Source organism: Ambystoma mexicanum, chromosome 3q, assembly GCF_040938575.1.
Source record: "Ambystoma mexicanum isolate Mex_15411 chromosome 3q, UKY_AmexF1_1, whole genome shotgun sequence".
Taxonomy (NCBI): Eukaryota; Metazoa; Chordata; class Amphibia; order Caudata; family Ambystomatidae; genus Ambystoma; species Ambystoma mexicanum.
In genome coordinates, this window is record NC_090926.1 from 936,275,949 (window position 1) to 936,293,004 (window position 17,056).

Here is a 17,056-nt window from a genome sequence, read left to right on the forward strand (position 1 = left end):
CCATAGATGCTATTATAGTCAGTGCCAGCAAACAAGTTTTTGGTATATCTGATTTGCGAGAATCACCTTCAACTTAAAAAATCAAGCACTTACCGCCGAAATCAGCCGAAAACAGCAGACAACAGCGCGCCCTTATCTCCACGCGGGCTTCACACCGCAAGGGTTGCGCTGCTGTGATTATATGGTAATCTCAGGGGGAGTGTCCAATGAGGTCCACGTGACTCTGGTCACGTGACAACGTCCGAGGCTCTGATCGAATACTCGCTCACTTCAACTGCTGTCAGCTGACAGTCTTACGCGAATCGGAGCGGGTGATGGAATCCAGGCACAGAGTCTCAGGGTAAGCAAAATGAAAGGAAAAAGCAATTTCCCAGCCGCAGCAGCAGACAACAGCGCACCCTTATCTCCAGGCAGGCTTCAACTTCTAGTAAGTTTCCCACCTGTGATTTTTTTTTTCTCAGAAAGGGGGACAGATACATTTCTCTCCATAAATGCTGTAGCTACAGGGGCTAGAAAGGTGTTTTCCTCTATAAACACTGCTGCAGGGAGGGGGGATGGAATGAGTTTGGTTTTTGCCTTCAAACTCCTCAATGGGGGGTGTCTTTCAATGTTCTAGTGTTTCCCCATTCCATATGTTCTACTATATCTATATATTCCAGGAATCCAATTCCAGGATTCCAATTCGGTCTTTGGAGTTCTAAAAATTATGCATCATGGGATATGCAGTCCTGAATCTCCTGTTACTTTGTGACATGGTAGTTATCAACCAGTTGTCCACTTGGGTAGTTCAGGAATAATGTAGTGAAGATCTGTCCAACATCCAGGGTCTGATTTAGTGAGACTCTCTGGTATGGGCCTTGAGGGGAATCTTCTCTTTGCAACGGATACCACTTAGGATTTTCTAACTGGTTGGGTTGGGGTGCATAAAAAAATCCCATCAGTGCGCAGGAAGATTAGTTGATCCAGTGGCCCTGCTTCTACATCATTTGTATATATTGTGTTGTATAATTCCAATTGATATGTGAGTACCAGCAGCTTGCTGTGGGATGTAGGATAAAGGCTACCCTGCTGGGTGGACTATTCAAATCACTGCAGCAAAAAGCAAACATTGTCCAACATTTGCCACACATGATGGTGTTAAGCAGGCACTGCACAGTTTCCGTCATTGCATTGTGCTGTTCTTGCAAATGCTTCAGGATACAGAAGGTGGAATTCCACCAAGTGGGTATTGTGGTCTACAGCTGGTTGTAAGGGAGCTTCTAGCATGACTTCAGTGTTGCTAACATGTTACAAGCACTGTTGGGATGTCTATAGTGGGTGTAGATTTTCTTCTCCACTCTTGTGATCTCATCTAGAAGATACATTCATGTGGGTTCAGCGCCTTGGGCTTATCCTATTCCTAGTACATTCTGGGGTTCGGATGGTTCTCAGTGCATTGGTCTTCTCCTATGTCTGCTCCCTGAATGTTCCAACTTGGAAATGTAGCAATGGGGTCACTTCTTCTGTGTCCCCCCGGCTCTTGTGTTCCCCCCGCCTGCCTGCTCCCTAACCCACCCCTCGTACACTCTCCACTCTCCCTTCCCCTTACTCTTCTCTCTGCACCCTCTATGGTGCTCTCTTGTCTCACCTATCTTCTTTAACTGCTTTTCTATAGACTAGCCCATCCTTCTCACTAAGTCTGGCAGGAAGAAGTTCAGAAGGAGTATCCTGTTCTCCAACCCAGGTCTCCATATCGCTGATACCTGAACTAGTACTTCTTCCATACAGGCCCTTACCGACATCCTCTTTGTCATTCCCCCTCCAGGCCTATGGACCCCCCATATGGTCTCTGTTCTCTCTCCTTTTTCCCTCTTCACCCAATAATGGTGGCACACAATGGGAGGCCATCCTTGCACCTCCCACCACTTCAAGACCATCAGTAATATTTACCTATATGGCACAGTCTTGGTCCAAGGCCCTCACACCAACCTCCTCCTTTTTTATTGGTGCTTCCTATGCCTTATCAACTTTCTTTTTTCTCCTGCTGTCCCTTCTTTCCCCTCTGCCCATCCTCGGCTGCCTTCAAAATGTACGCAGGCCGTACCTCTGACCTGTACCCCTCCATGGAAGTCCTTCAAAGGGGGAAACCTGCTCCACATTACCACATTACTACTCGCTCAGCTGTCAAACACTCCTCTGGCATCTGCCATCTCCAAGAAGAACTCGGTCTGGATGTACTCGGTCTGACCGAGACATGGTTCATGGCCAGCTCTGTCACCAGCTTTGACACTCTCCTTCCTGATGGCTACAAGAGCATCTCTGTGCCCAGAACCAACCGTCCAGGTGAGGGTGTAGCCTTGATCTTCCTGGTGTGGATCCCTGCTTCCATCATTTCCATGTAGGACTACTCCTCCTTTGAATGTCTGGTCTGCGGGCTCTCTTTCTCTTCTGTCCTTTCTCTTACTATGGGCACTATCTACCGGACACTCGGCCAGGTAGCCTCCTTCCTCTCTGAGCGGGCGGACCTCTCCTCCTACCTCCAAGCCTCTACCTCTTAACTTCTCCTCCTCTGCGACCTTAACATCCACTTGGATGCTTCATGTCCTTCAGCAGGACACTTTCGGAACCTCTGCGACATTCTCTCTCTCTATTCTTCCCTCTGACCCAACTTACTCTGCAAGGCACAGCCTGGATGTTCTGATCTCCACAGACCTCCCCCTCTCCAACACTCTCACCACTCCTCTCTCCTGGAGTGATCACTTTCTCCTTTCCTACCATCTCTCTCTACCCCTCAGGCCAGCCAACTCCAGCACTGCCACCTACCTTCTCGGTCTACCGAACCATGAAGCGTGTGTCAGTTGAGGCTTTCACTGCTACTTTATGTCCTCCTTCTGCACCTTTGGCTGACTCACATCCTAACACAGCCCTTTCTCATCTTCATCTTTCTATCTCTGGCACTCTTGACATACTTGCCCTTGTCATGTGGATCCACTTGAAGTCCAAATCCAAGTGCAACTCTTGGTATGACTCTGACCTTGTCACCCTCAAATGCAAGTGCAGGGTGGCTGAGAAGAATTGGAGGGCATAACTGCCCCGCCACCGGCTCCAAAGGCAGTATAGACTGTCTGTCCTCACTAAGAAGAGAGCACACATCAAAGCCTGCGTCTCTGTGGACGAAATATTCAAAATCTGCAAGGAGCTGACCAACCCTGCTGCAGTCTCTACTCCCTTGGAAGCCCTCTGTATGGGCTTGGCTTCTCATTTCATCACTAAAACCTAGGACATCCTGTCCACCTTTTCTCCCTCTTCTTCCACCTCCTCCACTCCAGGCCTGCCTGTTGCTGTCTCTCCTCCTCCCTTCTCTTCCTTTCCCTTGTTGACCCCTGAAGTCTGATCTATGAAAGTCTCATCAAAACAGGTGCTTCCCTGTTCATTAAGAACCATCAAGAACCAATTGACACCCTGCTCCAGCCTTGGCCGATTTCTGCAATCACTCTTTTGCCACTGGAATCTTCACCTCTCCACTGAAGCACTCCTTTGTGCACCCTCTCCTAAAGAAAGCATCTGCCGATCCTTCATCTCCGGATAACTATAGCCTGATCTTTCCAGGGCAAACTCTTGGAAAAGCTGGCCATCTCCCAGTTTAATCTTCACACTGAATCTATTGGTTGTCTCCATGACCATCAGTCTGTCTTCAGAGCGTCCAGAAGCATGGAAACTGCTTGCATTACCGTCTGTGAAGACCTGCTCTCTAACCTTGATTCTAACCTTCCTTCTGCCCTCATTCTCCACGAACTTTCATCTGATTTTGATAGTCAACCATGCCATCTTGTTCAATCCTCTCTGTGATAACCTGGGAATCACTGATCAGTCCTGGCCTGGCTGACCTTCTTTCTGACTGAGCGTTCCTCCCAGGTCCAGCTGGGATCCGTCCTCTCTTCTATCCCTCTCTGTACCTGTGGTGATCCCCAGCGGTCTAGCCTTTCTACCTGGCACCTCTAGCCCACTGCATCGCTGCTCTCTGCTCCAACTTTCAGTGTTATGCAGATAACACCCGCTCTCTTTCAGGCTCCCCTCGGCCGCCTTTACTCCTTCCCTCATTCCAGACTATCTGTCTGCAATTCAGAAGTGGTGTGCCACCAATGATCTCTGCCTTAATGCCAGTAAGATGGAGATCCTCCTCATCGGAACACCAGCTTCCTCCTTTCCTCCCTCTGGCTGCCCACTCTGTGCCCTCTTCCTGCTTCTATCTGTGAGGCTACGAACCTTGGGGTCATCTTCGACTCCACCCTCTCCTTCTCTCCTCACATCTCAGACGTCTCTAAGAAGTCAAACTATCAACTTCACCTCCTCAGAGGTATTCATCCTTTCCTCACTTTCCCCCAGAAGCTCACTGTCTCAAGAGCTCTGGTCCTCTTTAGGATGGACTACTGTAACAGACTCTTTCAAAATCTTCCTGCCTCTACTCTCCGTCCTCAACAACTTATCCACAACAACACTGTGAGACATATCCTTTGCCTCAAGGACAGGGATTGTATCTCTCCAGCTCTGAAATCTCTTCATTGGTTCCCAGTGTTGGCAAGCATCGAGTTCAAGACCCACTGCATTGTCTGCAAGGCTGTCTGGGGCCTGGGACAGCACTACCTCCAACTCTCTCTTCCTAAACATCTCCCTTCTCGAGCTCTCCGCTCATCCACCTCCAACTCTCTGAAGGTCAGTCGCTTTTCCAAGCAGAGAGTTGGGGACAGATCTCTTTCTTCAGCTAGGGCCCACCTCTGGAACAGCCTTCCTGCCTCTCTCAAACTTCAGCAGAACCACCTCCAGTTCTGGAAGCGACTCAAGACCTTCCTTTTCACTTCTGATTTCTCTCTTCCTCTCCCCTGCTAATGTTTGTTTGTTTGTTTATTTATAATGCGCGACAGACCTGAGGGTATCAGGGCACAGGTACAAGGATATTTTCAGCTGGTTGGTTACAAAGTTACATAGTTACAAATAAAACAGTGGTTACATAGTTACATAGTTACACAGAATACAGTTAGACTACCATAGTTGGATGAATATGTACAACAAGATATATACACAGAGCAAGATTAAAGGCTGACACATCTGCTTCCTGCACTGGTCACCTGGCCACCCTCTGAATTTAGGCCCAGGTCCCTGCCTGTCCAGTTGTACCTTGTACTGCCTCTTGGCTCCCCCTCACTTGTGGGCTGTATCTGTAACACTACAGTCCCTTCTCACTGCACTCATGAGCCACCCATTGGCTGCACTTTCTGTTAACCTGCACTGAGCCACCCGCTGGCTGCACTTTTGATTACCTGCACTTCTCCACCCCCCTTAGCACTTCTCCCCTTCCACTTACCTGCACTTGTGCAATCTGAATGACACAAGGGCCCTTATTCACAGAACATTTTCCAATGAGGTTTTGCCATTATACAACGCTTCAATGAATTAGGCTCAAGGCCTAGTAAGATCGTTGTTTTGTCCTCCCTCTGGTTCCCCCTCCCTGTCTTGTCACGCCTAGAAACACTTGTGTACAGGCACGTTATATATGCCATATCATATCATAACATATCAACAGGTCTTCCCCAAAACTCAGTCTCAGAGTTGAAGTGTAACACTTGGTATTCCTGCTTTCTTGGATCTTCCTGATCTTTTAGCTCCTACTTGATTCAATGGCAAAACTATCTCCCTCAGTCTCAGGGATAGATCAGCAGGGTTGGATCAGCAGTCATAAGATGATTGTACAATAGATATCACAGCAGGGCCAATGTTATCCAAAGGCACAGGGTCTTAGCCACACTAGATGCGTTCTCATGGTTTCCATAAGGTGTGTATTAAGAGACTTTCCATCAGTATGCCCATCTCACTTTTCTCCTTGATGTGTCACCACATACGCATACATAATGACTTCTCATATTCCATCTCTCTTCTTCTCAACAGTCCCACAGTTCTCCTGTGTCTTCTCTACACTATATATCATTTATCCCCCACCCTTTGTGATCGCACCCCCAACCTAAAGGTTTAGGGATTGCCTCTCCATCTCAAGAACTCTCTGCCATGTCAATCTCTTGTCAACCTTCTTCTCTTTATCCCTCTCACCCGACTTCTCGTGTCTCCTGATGTATCTCCACTCCTCTGCTTGTCACCTTCTACCCCTTTTTTCTCTCCAGTCTCCTCACTTAGCCTAATGCTTTCTGCTCATTCTGGCTCTTCCAAACTTCACCAAATGTGCTCAGACCACAACAACCAACACACATGTGAGAACTCTCCTTCCTTATATAGAGCCCTGAGCTCAACTTGAAAGACTTCTGCAGTCTAACTGGACTTAATTGTGTCTCATTATTCTGTCTGTATTGTGATTTATTTAGATTAATTCTGAAAGCTGCCTGACTTATTCTTAGCTCTATCCTACTTTGCTTGTTTCTAGAGTGAAGTGATAGAGAATTGCCGCCAATTTGGTTGTGGTGGTAGCACATGTAGCAGGTTTGCTTTCACTGATCTTCTACTTTACAATTTTCATGGACCTGACCATCCAAACCAGAAGATCTTTCAGTGCAATCAAACAAGCATTCAATCAGTTCTCCACTAACATGGTGTGAAGTGTTTCGGTTTCCTGCTGAAAATATATCACCTCACTATCAAGATTTCTCTGCTCCCCGAGCACTGGAGCAGGATTTCTCTATATCATTTCTTGTGTGGACTGGGTTTGGTAAGGGTAATTGGCTATGAAAATGCTTTTAACCATGTTGTACCACATGTTGTTTTCATGGAGGGCAAGATATATTACCTTCCAGAATCTATTCTGGTCAGGATGGCAACTTTCAAACATCATGTGCATGAAGACGAGGGAAATGCAACCAGCTGTCATTCTACTTTCTACCCATGTCTACGGGTGGACTAAAGAGATGTATAGAAGCGTAGATGAAACAAGAATAGAGAGCCAAAGATCAGAGATGGGTAACCCAATGCTGGACACCATGTCCACAATGACGTTTATTTTACACTGCTGACTCATCCTCTCCAATGTCTGGCAATGTTGAATGAACATTGTTCTGGGACCGGGAAAATTACTTTTATGGCGTCCCTGCTTTTAGCATCTCTTTTTTTCTTTAATTGGCTTTCAGTTTTCTCATTCATTATCCTCAAATTCTGACACTCAGTCAGGAGGAACCATCATGAGCTTTCATACAGTGGAAAAAACATAAGAGGCTGTGGGGCACACTCCTCCCCACTCTGGTTTGAAGTTTGCATTGAGGTCCCAATGAGAATTAATATGACCTACTGTGGACCAGATTGTTGATGCCTATGCTCTTGATACAGGCCAATTGCCCAGTGCTGATGAGTCACTGCAGTTCAGCCTTGGCACGTGGTCATTGTGTCGTTCAGTGCTTGCTCATTAACTGTGGAAAGTCTAATCTGCACCTGAGCTAGCATTTATTGTGAAGGGGCATTTACTACTGCTGGGGCTATTTTCTTACACAACAGGAGATGTTTCAGTGATGCAAACATCACACATAAAAATTGATAAGCATGTTATAGCTGAAGAAACACCACACCCATCACCTTGAAAGCCAAAAAACAGATTTGTCAGAAGAAGTTTTGTTTGCAACACATCTACAGTGACGTTGATATGGTGGCCTGGGAAAGGATGGATGTGGTGACTGACTAACCTACAGTAGTGTCTGGTATGAAAACTCCCATAATCTTGAAAAACGCAGGCACTCTTAGACACTTGAGTGTATTGCACCAGTAAAAGTTTAGTTTTTCCATATTCAATAGTGCTTTTGGCTCTACCAAGTACCAACCGGTGGATTCCGTCTTCAAGTCTTAGTACCACACTCACAAATCGGAGGTTCGTTCTGAATATATTTTGATCTACTCTCTAAGTCTTAGTACTTCGCCCACAACATGCCACACACTGAGTGACATTTCTGATGTTTTAATACTGCTATATACTAACAGTTGATTCAGTGTAGGTGCTGCCTCAATCTAATTAGATCAACCAACCAGTGAGAGATACTCACTAAGTCCTTGTACTATACTCGTATACTGAAGGTTCAGGCTCACTGTATTTGGCTCTGCTTAATAGTAGAGCCACTCCTGAAATGTCCTGTACTCTCAATGTTTTCTATGTCTCACCATATACTCTTTTCTTGTCCAGTAACCTGCAAGAGGGTAGGTTGGAGGTGGAGCATGTGCTTCTCAAATGCATCCACAACTGCCATGGGATCTCACTCCACCTGACTGATAGATGACAGAATGCGTGCCTATTTCTCATGACGCTGGCCATTATTACAGGTTTGGCAGTACTATGGGAGAAAATCCACTAAATTACTGCCAAAATTGTTTAATGTTACTGCCACTGGGTCCCATGGGTTGACCACAGGATTACAAGTAGACCATGGGGAAATGCGGTGGATTTAATGCTGGCAACAACCTTGAGGTGACTCTGCCATTTTTCCTCGAGTGGTAAATCTGCCAAAATCTATAATTTGGTGGTGCAGGAAAAACAGTGGTAATTTGTTACCGCCCCAAAGAATGGTGGTAATGGAATTACCACCACTTTTTTCCCACACTGGCAAACTTGTAATGAGGGCCTCTGTCTCTCCTATCATGTCCATTTGGCAACACACCCTAAACTCTAACACCACCAAGAAGAGGCTATGCTGCTAGAGGCAGTAACGTGGTGGTGTTATTCCTTGGTGCCACTGAGTCAGGCTTGCTTTGTCAAGGCAGTATGAGGGTTGCCTTCTAGGGCATGACCTGTGATGAAGTGGGGCACCAAAAGTGAAAAGAACTACAACACTATGCACACCTAATAGTAACAATATTTGTGAATAGTTTCAAATAAATCCTCAAATGGTTATGAGAAAAATGTTGACAAATATTTTGAGGTGCGGGGGAGATAATCTCAACCTTGGCATCTGGGTTGGTACAATAACAAAACAAGAAGTGGATGTTCCCAAAGTGGGGAACTCCCGTCCCCTGCACACTGTCTAAGATCTGTCAAAACAGACCAATAATTTTTAACCATATGGTGGGCCTCATTACGACCCTGGCGGAACGGGTTAAACGGCGCCGTAAAAGGCTGCGGCGCCGTTCAACCCGTTCCGCCACTTTACGAGGTCCCCTCGCGGGAAACGTTAAGCACGCCTGGGAAAACCAGGCGTGCATACCGGGTCCCGCGAGGGGAAGAGGGAGCAAACAACGGGCCATCTCGAAATGGCCCGTTGTTTACTCCCTCTCCCATTCAGCCCTACGGGGGCTGAAATGGGAATGGGGATGAACCGTGTCCGTGCCTCGAGTGAGGAATTACCGGGCCATCCGAACTCGGAATGGTCCGGTAAGTCCTCATTCCGAGGGCACGGGCACGGATGCGGTTTTTCCGGCAGCTATGCAGCAAATTGCGGCATGGCTACCGGCATAACTTGTAATGAGGGCCCGTGTCTGATATACAAAACACCATATGTAGTTAATGCTCTTCAAATGTATTTATATACTGTTCATCAAAAATAATTGAAATGGAATTCTTTCATAAGTATTAATAAACCAAAACTTTCATGATGAACACAAGAGCTTCAATTTAATTCATCATTTGATGGCCCAAAGCGTTTCGAGTATTCACTCTTCATCAGGGGCAAAATTCACAATTTTCAAAGTTTCTACAAAAGCAAAACAAATTACGGAAGAAAGTATTAATGAATAATATAATAAAACTTAAACAAATCTACTGTGCAACAACAGTTTGTGGCAATCAAAACAATATACATCTTCAAACCAAGCATGATAAATGCATGATATGCTTAACATCTATGTAGTGCTTCAATATTGACATCAACATTGTTATCAACCTAATGATGTACATTTTAGATTAAATTAGTGAATTCAATACTGAAATCGGTCCAGAAAACTAAGGACTATTTATTTGAACCAAACCTGTAGATAACTGTATGATTAAAAGATGTGAAGAGAAGTGAATTCTGCTGACCTTGTATTTAGGATGTATTTTTCAAACTGGAATAGAACGTTTTCTTAAAAAGGATGAAAAACGTCCGGCATCATATGTGGGCGGGGCTCTCACCCAGGGAATACAGGATACTACCAGTAAGAAATAGTAATCGGGGATATTAAGGGCTGAATACGCACATTTAACAAAAAGAAATGTATGTTAAAAAGAAGGTGCTAACCTTATTAGGTGTATATGCCACATGATGACACTCCAGCCACCGCAGTAGTTTCCAAGAGGAATGTATATCAAGCCCGTACTCTATTTCTATGAGTGATCAAAAAGACTCCACATCAGCGAACTACATGGGAGGGAAGAAAGAGTATACAAAAAATACTTAGAGGGTAATTCATAGAATTTCGCAGAAAAGTGTCGCAAGCGGCTGGCGCAGAGTGTCCGCGTGCGATTGTCTGCGCCAGGCACGTGCGCTAAAACCGATTTCCGCGCACAGCGTATTCATGGATTTTAGGCTCCCAAACCAGCCGTGGTGCAGAGTATCGCAGCGACCCTGCAGCAGCGCCAGTAACGCCCCCAAGAACGCCCTCGCGCAAGGAAAAGCCATCAAAATCGCTAAAACATCGCAAAGGGCTGCGCTAACCCTGGACCAGTTTACAGGGCTGCCAAACAAGGAACGCAAAGCGGGTAACGTACATATCAGGGGTACGCGGGAAGTTGTACACGCGATTAGCCAGGGTACGTGTATTACAGGGGTACGCGGGAAGTTTAACACGCGATTGGCCAGGGTACGTGTATTAGAGGGGTACGCGTGAAGTTTTACACGCGATTAGCCAGGGCACGTGTATTACAGGGGTACGCGGGAAGTTTAACACGCGATTGGCCAGGGTACATGTATTAGAGGGGTACGCGTGAAGTTTTACACGCGATTAGCCAGGGCACGTGTATTACAGGGGTACGCGGGAAGTTTAACACGCGATTGGCCAGGGTACGTGTATTAGAGGGGTACGCGTGAAGTTTTACACGCGATTAGCCAGGGCACGTGTATTACAGGGGTACGCGGGAATAATCACACGCGATTTGGCTGGGTACGTGTATTACAGGGGTACACGGGAAGTTTTACACGCGATTTGGCTGGGTACGTGTATTACAGGGGTGCGCGGGAATTATCGCACGCGATTTGGCTGGGTACGTGTATTACAGGGGTGCGTGGGAAGTTACACACGCGATTAGGCTGGGTGGGTCCTCACAGGTGTTCCCTGTACACCCTCCACGGCCCCTGCAGGCAGCCGACAAAACAGGGGACTACCCTGCACACCTGCTCATGTCCCCCTGCACCTCCACCCCCCAGCCACCAGGGGCAGCCTCCACCAGGCCCCCACCCATGTCTACCACCACCCCCCCCCAGCCACCAGGGGCAGCCTCCACCAGGCCCCCACCCATGTCTACCACCCCACCCCCACCCCCCAGCCACCAGGGGAAGCCTCCACCAGGCCCCCACCCATGTCTACCACCTCCCCCGCCCCCCAGCCACCAGGGGCAGCCTCCACCAGGCCCCCACTCATGTCACCCACCACCCCCACACCCCAGCACTGTGGGGCACCTGCCAGCAGGCCCCCACCCATGTCCAACTCATGTCTCCCACCACCCCCACCCCCCAGCCACCAGGGGCACCCTCCACCAGGCCCCCACTCATGTCTCCCACCACCCCCACCCCCCCAGCACTGTGGGGCACCTGCCAGCAGGCCCCCACCCATGTCCAACTCATGTCTCCCACCACCCCCACCCCCCAGCCACCAGGGGCACCCTCCACCAGGCCCCCACTCATGTCTACCACCCCACCCCCACCCCCCAGCCACCAGGGGAAGCCTCCACCAGGCCCCCACCCATGTCTACCACCACCCCCACCCCCCAGCCACCAGGGGCAGCCTCCACCAGGCCCCCACCCATGTCTAGCACCACCCCCGCCCCCCAGCCACCAGGGGCACCCTCCACCAGGCCCCCACTCAGGTCCCCCTGCACCCCCACCCCCCAGCCACCAGGGGCACCCTCCACCAGGCCCCCACTCATGTCCCCCTGCACCCCCACCCCCCAGCCACCAGGGGCAGCCTCCACCAGGCCCCCACTCATGTCTCCCAGCGTGCTACGTGTATTTCAGGGGTGCGCGGGAAGTCCCACTCGCGAATAGCCTGGGCGCATGCATTTCAGGGGTGCGCGGGAAGTTTTACACGCGACTTCAGCAGGGTACGTGTATTACAGGGATGCGTTGGAAGTTACACACGCGATTAGGCTGGGTGGGTCCTCACAGGTGTTCCCTGTACACCCTCCACGACCCCTGCAGGCAGCCCACAAAACAGGGGACTACCCCGCACACCTGCTCATGTCCCCCTGCACCCCCACCCCCCAGCCACCAGGGGCAGCCTCCACCAGGCCCCCACTCATGTCTCCCAGCGTGCTACGTGTATTTCAGGGGTGCGCGGGAAGTCCCACTCGCGAATAGCCTGGGCGCATGCATTTCAGGGGTGCGCGGGAAGTTTTACACGCGACTTCAGCAGGGTACGTGTATTACAGGGGTGCGTTGGAAGTTACACACGCGATTAGGCTGGGTGGGTCCTCACAGGTGTTCCCTGTACACCCTCCACGGCCCCTGCAGGCAGCCCACAAAACAGGGGACTACCCTGCACACCTGCTCATGTCCCCCTGCACCTCCACCCCCCAGCCACCAGGGGCAGCCTCCACCAGGCCCCCACCCATGTCTACCACCCCACCCCCACCCCCCAGCCACCAGGGGAAGCCTCCACCAGGCCCCCACCCATGTCTACCACCTCCCCCGCCCCCCAGCCACCAGGGGCAGCCTCCACCAGGCCCCCACTCATGTCCCCTATCACCCCCACCCCCCAGCAGTGCAGGGGCAGCAGGCAGTCAGGCAGCAGCAGGTGGGAGCGTGCTCGGGCTCTGGGGGGCAGTAGTTCGGCCTTCCGGGCAGGAGCGTGGTATTCCGTGTGCGTACGCGTGGCCAGCTTGGTACGGAGTGATTTTGCACGTGAAAATCCTGCACGTCAGCGTGAAAACTGAGGAAAGGCCCTCAGCGCGTAAGCGCGTCTGTGACGTGACCCGCACAGGTGTTTCCCACACAGCACGTGATGACAGAGCACACGTGGAAAGACTGCACGTCAGAGTGTAATCGCGTGTGATTGGTGGAAATGGCCCTACACGCAGAAGTGACAAAGCGTGTGATTGGTGGAAATGGCCCTACACGCAGAAGTGACAAAGCGTGTAATTGGTGGAAATGGCCCTACACGCAGAAGTGACAAAGCATGTAATAGGTGGAAATGGCCCTAGCGCGTACACGCCGCGTAAGTGACGCTGGATGTGTGGGCCTGTATAAAAGGTACGTGTATAACACGTTTTCCTTGTACGTGCTTTTCGTGGAGAGCGAGTGGGTGAATTCTGTACTTCTTGTCGTTTCACACGCGATTTACTTCACGGCGTTTCTAGTTCGTATTCCCTGTTACCTCTGACAGCTTTTGCTCTTTTTTCTCTTTAACTGGTTTACCTGGGCCTGTTCCCTCAAACAGTGTTCCCTTCTACTGTTGTCCTGTCTCCTCAGACAGCGGACAAATCTTCTTTTGGCGGGGGTGTTGCCAACCAAACGTGCTCCTTTTACACGCTCGTTTACCTGGCAGACGGTGAGTCACGCACGTATCTAACATCTGTGCTAGCCCCGTGTGTAGCCTACCCCTTCAGAGGTCATTCTAGGCTGCGTGTGACACGCATACGTTCATTCTTGTGTTTCTGGGTGCCACAGCGTAGTGCAGGTTTTTCTTTCTGCACACGTGGTCTAGGAGGGGTTGCGTGCACGTCATCTCCCTTTTTTGGGCCTCCTGTGCGTTGCGTGACCCGTCATCTTTCCCCAGGGGTTACATTCAGCCTTGCTAGAGCACTAGGGTACAATTACCATCTGGTACCCAACCCCTTTGACCCCCAATTGCCCAGGACAATAGTCTACATCCACTCCCATACGCACATTAACATCAGTGCCATGGCTGGGAGGCGAGGATTCCGTAAGGGTGGCAAAGGTGGAAGAGCCACAAGTGGTGGCCGTGGTGGATCCGGTAGGGGACGTGGTCGTAACTTGCAGGGTGAGCCTGTCCCCCCATGTGTGGAGGACCAGTCACGGGCACCCATAATCCCCCCCCCTCCCATTGAGGCTGATGTGGCTGACACCATCCATGCTCAGCCCTTGTTGGACCAGCCCATTGTGGCACCAGACCTGGCTGACTCCATGGCTGACTTCCAGGTCAGCAGGGCTACGACACGTGCGCTGGTGCACGTTGATGCCATCATGCCACGTGGATCTGGGGCAGCAAGGTCATCTGCTGCACCAAGGAGGCAGGGCGGAGAGGCTGCAGGGGCAGCTGAGGCTCCATCCACCCCAGCCCTCATAACACCCAGCCAGGACAGTGTCGGTCCTAGTCCATGCTGCTGACATTCCCCCTGACACCATCACACTAGAGCTAATGCCTGCACCAACTCCCATGCTGAGTGTGCAATCCCACACTCCTGATACAGAGTCCACCAGGGCTCCTGCCCCTAGTGTCCAGAGCGGCGAAGGACACTCAGGATCACCACCACCTTCCAAGCGGAAGAGGAAGAGTGCTCGTCCGGCACAGGCTGATGCCCCAGACACGGCTACACAGTCCGGCCCGTCCAGGAAGCCCAGCTTCACGGATGACGAACTGAATGCACTTGTCGAGTATGTGTCCGGACATGACAACGAGATGGTCATTGTTGCAGGATCCAAGACCACACCTGCACAACGCCAGGCACACTGGCAGACCGTTGCGGACATCGTAAGTGCCCTTGGAATTGTGAGGCGCACAGCCAATGATTGCTATAAGCGCTGGAATGACCTAAAGCGCAGGGCAAAGAGTAAGCTGGCCTCAAGTCATGCCGCAACTCTAGTGACTGGAGGTGGGTCTCCAGTAGTAGACATGGAACTCACTCCACATGAGTCAGTCGCTGGGACCTACGTCACGGAGGAACAGATCCAAGGCGTGGGAGATCTGGCTGATTACGAGGCATTGTCCGGTGAGTGCCCATGCATGTGTGTGTCATCCATGTGCATGGTGTGTGTGTGAGGGCTTCTGTTCGGGTGCCAGGTGAGAGTGTGTGCGCCTGAGTCGTATGGGTCAGCCATGTGCTTCATGCAATCCTTCCTGCGCAGCTGCATTTGGCCATAGCAGTATCCCTTCTGCCAACAGTAGACATCTAGCCCAACTGCACGCCAGTTGCCCTTGAAGTGTCACCTTGCCACAACATATTTGCTTATCTTTCACTGTTCATTCAGTCAGTTTGTTTGCATTCCACCACTTTCACTAGGCATGTCGCTGTCCACTAGTCACATGTCTGACATGGGTATGGTAAAGTGGAGTGACTTTGTTACCTGGATATCATTTGTACACACATGTCCCTGTGCAATTGGACCATTTCAGACTGGCAGCTCCAGGTGAAAAATCTGACCTGTTAGAATTAGAAAAGCTATTACATGCGGGAACTGGACTGAATGAATAGGTGCTGCCCTCCTCTCCATCTTCACTCAATAGCAATGGCACATGCCATCTGTGTGATGGCATGTGTGTTTCACCTGCCAATCAAAGGCCAATGTGTGATGCCACTGCCAGGCAGCATGCAGAAAATGTGTTCATCTTCCATCTTGGTGTCATCAGTGTGTGCCATTTGCCTGGACTTCATACGCAGTGAGGGTGCATGCATGGGAGGGTTTTAGTCATGTGGGACATGTGTCAATCAAGTACTGGTTCTCTTGCTTCTCAGCCCTCAATGTGTGCCATGGTGCTAATGCCTGTTTCCATTTCTTTGTTTTCATGTCTTTGCAGGGGAAGACGCACCTGATACTGCTGGGGTTGTGGAGATGGTGCAGACCCAGGAGGGCTCCGAGGGCCGACCAACCACCAGTGAGGGACGTGGTGTGGTGGTGGGGGAGAACCCACAAGTGCTGCAGGTCGTGCTCTCAAGGGATGTCTCTGGCTGCACCTCCCCCGAGCTGTACTCAGGTGTTGATTCGGATGAGACCTACGTGCCGTCGCAGGTGAGTGTTCCAGGGAGGGATTCTGTTCTGTCTCACCCACCTGCACCAGGGTCAGAACCCTCCATGGGGATGTCAGTGTTGGCAGCTACGCCTTCGGTGGTTAAGGATGCAGGGTCACACTCCGCGACATCTGATCCTGTTCCTGGGCCAGCAGATCAGAGGGGGAATGCAGTCCTGCAGCCTCAGGCAGTGCCGGCACAGCAAGGCGCAGTTCGCCTTGCCCCAGACAGGTGTGGTGCCCGCCGACGTGGTGGCCGTACGCCACCCGGCAATACCGCATGGGAGCAATCCATTTACGGTATGGCAACCCAACAGGCTGCATCATCCGAGATGATGGCTCAGGCCATTGATAGGGTGGCCACTTCCATTGTCCCCCCAGAAAGGCTGATGGAGCGACTAGAGCAGGCAACCGACTCCATCTGCCAGTCACACAGGGAGGACATGTTGGGGTCCAACAGGGACAGGCGGGCGGCACTGGCGACTCTGCAGGAGGCCATCTCCATTGAGTCCCAGGGCCACAGGGAAGCCCTGAGGCAGGAGCTCCTTCACCTCAGGACGACTCTTGTTGAGCTTGAGGCTTCAACACACCAAAGGACAGAACAGCAGCTGGAGCGTCTCACCCGTACGCTCTCAGCTGAGATTCAGGCAACGAGGGCGGAGGTCCGGGCATCCCGTGAGTTGTTGCATGGGGACCTCCGCACACTCATCCTCCAGAACCAGACCTACCACACCCGCATGCTTGCAGCCATGGAGGAGCAGACTAGGGCCTTGCGTGGGCTGCCTCCCATAGTGCAACCACCTCCGGATGCAGCTGCACAGGGTGATAATAGCGACAGCAGTGATACTCCCACAATAGGGTAGCCGTGTGGGCCATGAGCCCATGGAGGTGTTTTATCTTCCCAGGATCCACGCAGGTGGGTTCTGGTGTGCATCCTGTCCTCGGACCTCCTGGGTGGCCTCCCCAACCCCCCCGGGCCCATCAATGGCCATTTTTGATTGTTTCT

At 50.8% G+C, this 17,056-nt stretch overlaps 1 protein-coding gene across 10 annotated transcripts in view; it reads left to right on the forward strand.

Moving 5' to 3' along the window:
• Positions 1 to 17,056, forward strand: part of KCNJ16 (potassium inwardly rectifying channel subfamily J member 16) — an 803,454-nt gene that overhangs the window by 81,847 nt on the left and 704,551 nt on the right. For 3 of the 10 annotated variants that reach the window (XR_011305161.1, XM_069655090.1, XM_069655086.1), the window contains exon 2: positions 15,841 to 16,052. The exons of the other annotated variants lie outside the window; for them this stretch is intronic. The gene's annotated coding sequence lies outside the window, so the exon portion shown is untranslated. The remainder of the gene's footprint in view (positions 1 to 15,840; positions 16,053 to 17,056) is intronic. 10 annotated transcript variants of the gene reach the window in all.